This window comes from Oryzias latipes, chromosome 13, assembly GCF_053564925.1.
Source record: "Oryzias latipes strain Hd-rR chromosome 13, Olatipes_Hd-rR_3.1".
Classification (NCBI taxonomy): Eukaryota; Metazoa; Chordata; class Actinopteri; order Beloniformes; family Adrianichthyidae; genus Oryzias; species Oryzias latipes.
In genome coordinates, this window is record NC_136249.1 from 37206160 (window position 1) to 37212830 (window position 6671).

Here is a 6671-nt window from a genome sequence, read left to right on the forward strand (position 1 = left end):
TGAGGCTTCCTTATATGTTTTGTACTTTCAGTTAAGTCCTCCCTGTGAGACACAATAATCAATCAACTTTTAAAGGGCAAAGACTCAAAGATCTCCCTGACCGGAAGGCTTAAAAGACAGTTGGGTCACCTTCCAGCAACAAAAATAAGTATGATGACAAAGAAGCATGTCCTCGATCTGCTGCTCAAGTCAGTCTGCTGTCAGAACCACCAAAGATAGATTTTAGGAGGATCTTCTTTGGTGCTGGTGTGTGAGCACTGAAAACTGAAAACTTCAAGTGATTTCTGCTTCGATTGTGTTCTTGGGAAAATGTTAGTAATTGCCCAAAGCTTTCAAAGCTAAATAGAGATTATTTAAGTCCTTTGTTGTAATCACCTGGGTGTTTTCATAATGAAGAAAAGAGGTATTGGTTTATAGCCGTCAAACTTAAATCAGTTTAGGCTAAAGTGTTACATTCATTCATCTTCTTATCCGTCTGTCCCTTTCGGGGTCACAGGGGCTGCTGGAGCCTATCCTGGTCACTTGCGGGCAAAAGGCACAGGGACACCCTGGACAGGTCTCCAGTCTGTCCCCGGGTAGAATGTCCACAATCACCCACCCATTCACTCTCACACTCACAGACAATGTAGAGTTGCCAAATAACCCATTAAACATGTTTTTGGATGGTGGGAGGAAGCCGGAGACCCCAGAGAGAACCCACGCATGCACGGGGAGACCATGCAAACTCCACATAGAATCAAATCAAATCAAATCAAATCAAAATACGGCATAGAAAGTTGCTGATGCAACGACAGTCTCATAGAAGGTCCTGAGTAGTGGCCTACAGACACCAAAGGACCTCAGTCTCCTCAGGAGGTGGAGGCGACTCTGGCCCTTCTTGTGCAGGACCTTTGTGTTGTCTGACCAGTCCAGTTTATTGTTGATCTGAACGACCAGGTACTTGTACACATCCACCCTCTCCATGTCCAGTCCCTGAATGACCACGGGGGGAGACTGAGAAGCCTTTTCCAGAAGTCGACCACCATCTCCTTCGTTTTGGTGGCATTGATGTGAAGATGATTGAGTTCACACCAGTCCACAAAGTCCTTGATCACCTTCTTGTATTCCAGATCGTTTCCCTCTGACACGCGTCCAACGATGGCCATGTGTCATGGAGAACTTCTGGATGTGGCAGCTGTTTGAGTCATGGTGGAAGTCTGATGTGTAGAGGGTGAAAAGAAATGGAGAGCACGGTCCCTTGTGGAGCCCCCGTGCTGCAGACCACCTGGGCAGACACACAGTCCTGGAGCCTCACGTACTGTGGTCTGTTGGTGAGGTAGTCAACCGTTACAGCCTTTATTCTCCTTTTCATTCACCCTGAAGTTCATCTGTCACCTTACGTCATGAACCTGTCATCTCAACACCAATGCAGAAAGTAAACAGTGTTCCATACGCCCCCTCCCCTGATGAAACATCCCGTTATAACATATAACAATAAAGAGGAATGACAATAGTCTGTTATATTAGCATTAGAACGTTGAAAAGTCTAGAAAGTGCTCCTCCTCAGACGGAAACGTCACACGGACGTAGAGACCTTGGGCTTCATTTCTAAAGGTTGCGTACGCACAAAAGAAGGCGTACGCCACTCTCTACGCAATAGTTGAGATTTATAAAAAGCAAACTTGAGGGGAAAATGTGCGGTCCTTCACGCAAGCTCTGACCCAGGCGTACGCACAAAAACGGGTGAAATGAGAAACGGCGACACCGTCGGCAGATGGAAGAAACACGTGAAAGTGAAAATGACAATACTGTCTCTCAGAAATAATGTAGTAGCTTGTAGGAATGAATGACAGGATCGTTGTTCTCTTCAAGTGTAACTTTATTCTCCAACAATGTCCGGCTCGCGCCGTGTACAACCTGCTGGCAGCTCCCCGTCCAGCTTCACCCCTGAACTCCCGGCGTAGCTCAATACTGCCCCCTCGCGGCCTGAACGACAACAGCTCCTGTGGCTATACAACATCTCTCCCCCCTTAGACTAAAAATACACCACATAAGGGGGCCACTTCAACTTAATTACAGAAGGCCCAAAAAAATACAATAAAATCAATAAGAACGCCGTTACATTCACAAAACTTGCTATTTTTTAAAAAAATTTTAATACAAACTCCAAAACAAATAACCCCCAAAAAATCATGTTACATAATCTTTCATATACGCTGGGGGTTTCCTGGGTCTCTGTGAACGTCTCACGTCTAGGTCGTGGTTCTGTTCTGACCCGCTGCGTCCTCCACTCTCAGTGACTTCCCCCTCACCCTCTGAACTTTTTTCCACACTCAAACCTCACTTGATGGAAGCAATTCCTCATCCTCTATCTCAGCTTCTGTCACCACCCCAGGACCTTCTGACTCCATCCGCCGGAACAACTGATCCACATGGCGTCTGACCACCTGTCTATTGCCCAGAACAACTCTGCAGGACACAGGTCCTGTCATCTCCTCAATCAAACCAGGAATCCACCGTGGACCACTGGCGTAGTTTCTTGTGTACACCAGGTCTCCAGCTTCAAAGGTGCGCTGTCTGCAATGTTTATCATGGTGTTCTTTCTGTTTTGCTTGCCTTCTGGCCACTCTATCTTTCAAGTCTGGATGTACAAAATCCAGCAGACACCTCAATTTTCTGCCCATCGTCAGCTCTGCTGGAGACCTCCCCGTAGTAGTCTGAGGTGTGATGCGATAAGAAAACAGAGCCCTGTTTACTTTGGTCTCCAACGTCTCTCCTTTGCTTTTCTTCATGAGTTCTTTAAATGTCTGTACGGCTCTTTCAGCCAACCCGTTGGATGAAGGGTGATAAGGTGCTGCTGTCACATGAGTGATGCCATTGCGACTAACAAACTCTTGAAACCGTTCACTCACAAAACATTGAGCATTGTCCGATACGATCATCTCCGGAATGCCATGGGTACTAAAACTGCTTCTCAAACTCTCCACTGTAGCTGCAGCGGTAGCGGATGCCACAGGATGCACATCTAACCACTTGGAATGTGCATCCACAATGATCAAAAACATTTTTCCCATGAATGGACCCGCATAATCAATGTGAAGTCTCCTCCAGGGTTTATCAGGCCACTCCCAAGGATGGAGTGGAGCGTGTTCAGGTGCCTTCCTGTGTTCCTGACACACTGTGCACGTTTTAACTTTATTTTCTATGTCCAAGTCCATATGAGGCCACCATACATAACTCCTAGCCAATGCTTTCATCCGGCTCATCCCAGGATGAGCCGGATGTAGCTGCTCTAACATGTAAGGTTGGGCCCTGGCAGGCATTACAGTTCTTGCTCCCCACAAAACACAACCGTCCTGCACACTCAACTCCTCTTTTCGAACTTCAAAAGGCTTCAACTCACTGTTTTTGTGGTTGGGCCATCCCCTCTGAATGTATTCTCGTACTTTAGCAAGGGTTGGATCTTTGGTTGTCCACTTTTTTATTTGCTCTGACCTTAATGCCGGCCCTTGCATTTCCTCCATCATCAATACATGTTCTTCAGGTGTTTCTTTGTCTGACTCTTCTGATATGGGGAGGCGACTCAACCCATCTGCATTAGCATTTTTCTTACCTTCTCTATACAATATGACATACTCATATGCCCTCAGCAGAACTGCCCATCTCATTATCCTCTGTGAGGCCATCTGAGGGACCGCTTTCATCTGATTTAACAGACTGACCAAGGGCTCATGATCTGTGCAAATAATACAGATACTTGTGGAAAATACTGTACTCCGAAAATCACAGCCAACCCTTCCTTATCCAGCTGAGAGGAATTTCGTTCAGCTGCCCCAAGGGTGCGAGACGCAAACCCAATAGGTTTTTCCTGCCCATCAGGCATGCGGTGAGCTAATACTGCCCCCACCCCATATGGAGAAACACAATCTGACTGCAGCAGTTCTTTGGATAGCTTGAACACTCGTTCTTGGTCAGGACCCCACACCCACTTTTCATCTTTCCTGAGCAGCTTATGTAGAGGTGCCAACAGAGTAGACAGATTAGGTAAAAACCGGTTGTAAAAATGTAGCAAACCCAAATAAGCTTTTAGCTCTGTCACTGACGTGGGTGAAGGAGCTTCTTGAACTGCTTTCACTTTAGCTGGGAGAGGGTGAAGCCCAGTTTGATCTACTTTGTGACCCAGAAAAATGACTTCCTTCTCCAAGAACTGACACTTGCTCCTTTTTAAACGCAGACCTGACCCCTCAAGTCTTTGGAGCACTTGATCCAAAATCTGAATATGTTCTTTTTCACTTCTACCTGTCAAAATAATATCATCCAGATATACGGCTACATTTGGAATGCCCTGTAACACATTCTCCATGGTCCTCTGAAAAATGGCAGGGCTAGAACTCACTCCAAAAGGAAGCCTTGTATAAGTGAACAAACCTTTAGGTGTGTTCACTGTAACATACTTCCTGGCCTCCTCATCTAACACGATCTGCTGATATGCATGACTCATGTCTAACTTGGTGTATTTTTCTCCTCCTGACAGGCATGCAATCAAGTCCTCCATCCTAGGAATAGGGTACTGTTCTAATGCAGATACTTTGTTCACTGTTAACTTATAGTCCCCACAAATCCTCACAGTACCATCAGGCTTTAAAATGGGAACGATTAGTGCAGCCCAATCAGAAAATTTCACTGGCTCAATTATCTTCTCCTTTAAGAGCCTCTCTAATTCTTGCTCCACCTTGTGTCTCATAGCAAATGGAACAGAGCGTGGTTTGTAGAACTGAGGATTTGCTTCCTTTTTCACACATATTTTTGCTGAAAACCCTTTCAACTTCCCAAGCTCCTCTTTGAAAACTGTTTCATGTTTTACCAAAACTTCCTGAAGTGCCTCCTCCCCCTCCTGAACTCTGTTCACCTTTTCCCAATCTATCTTGAAAGCTTTAATCCAGCCCCTGCCCAACAGACTAGTCCCTGAGCCTTTGACCACCACCACCGCCAGATTTTTCACACTGCCTCCATGTTGCACCTTCACCTTGGCAGCCCCTAACACTGGTACTGCATGGCCCCCATAAGTTTTTAACTTCAAACCACACGTCAACAACTTTGGTCTCTTACTGTCTTTAAACAACCCATCAAAAGATTTTTTTGACATTATGGTATAACCACAGCTGGTGTCTACTTCATAGGTCACCACTTTACCGTTTACAACCAACTGTGTCCTTATAGGATCTTCCTTTGGTATACGAATCTCATCTCTCATGTTGTACATTGTTTTAACACTCTCTGTCAGGTGAAACATGTCATCCCCTTCACTATCACTCCGGCTGATCTCCTCCTGCATATAATGCGTCTGTTTCGTTCGTCTCCCACTCCCACCTTTGAGTTGCTTGTGTTTTTCTCTGTCCCCCAGTCTCATCCTACAGACCCTTCTGATGTGTCCCATCTTACCACAGTTGTGACATTTCTCTGAGGCAAACCTGCAGTCATTTGCTAGATGATTAGTCCCTCTGCATCTGAAGCACTTTTTAGAGCCCCCCGGCGGCCCCTGCTGACTGCCGCTCACCGCCAACACCGGAGCTGCTGTCAGACTTCCTCGGCTGTGATCCCCACTGCTCCGCAGATCCTCCATGTCCCGGCTAGCAGCCTCCATGGCCACAGCCATCTTGAACGCCCTGTTGAAGGTCAATCCTTCTTCAGCCAGTAGCTTCCGCTGAATCCTGTCGTCATTGATGCCGCAGACCAGCCGATCCCTCAACATCACGGTCAAGGTGTCTCCAAAGTTACAGTCCTGCGCCAGCTTCCTCAGTTCAGCCACGTAATCCCCCACCCTTTCGACGTGCTTTCTGTCCCTCGTATTAAATTTCCACCTCTGGGTTATCTCGCTCGGTTTGGGGTGAAAATGGTCCTTTAACAGCCTCACCAACTCCTGGTAGGATCGCTCTCCAGGCTTCACCGGGCTAAGCAGGTTCCTCATCAGCGCGTAGGTCTGCGCTCCCACGCTGCTCAGCAACACCGCCCGCTTTTTATCCGCATCGTCAATCCCATTTGCGATGAAGAAATGGCCCAGAATTTCGCAGTACTCTTCCCAGGACTGTTTCTTGCTGTCAAACTGGACCAATAAACCCAACGTGGCTGCCATCGTCTCCCCCAGCGTCCTCACCGACCTCTCCGCTAGCTTGATAGCCACGTGTTTCCTAGCCTCTCCGCTGCCGCCTGGTTAACTGTAGCAGCTACCTCCCCTTGCACACGTCGACCCCCAGATTGTTCACTTTTATCCTCGTCGCCATATGTAGTAGCTTGTAGGAAGGAATGACAGGATCGTTGTTCTCTTCAAATGTAACTTTATTTATTTATTTACTCCAAACAACATTATTCTCCTCTTTTCCACCTCGCCATCCATAACTTCTACTTCACATTGAGTGAAGTTACGTTTTTTTGATTTCCTCTCTGTGTTTGCCACGATTTCGCAAGACATGAATATTAATTTGTGGGCGTTTCACGGACTATTTATGGGCAACTATAGGCGTGTCATGAAGCCGCAAAAGCTGCGCTGCATTTAGAATTGGTTGTGATTTATTAAGGGAAAGATGCGTAGGATGTGCGTGCGCACGGTTTTATAAATCCCAATATTTCTGTGCGTACGCACGTCCTATGTTTCATCCGTACGCCACTTCTGACGCAAATCCTATGCAAAGTTT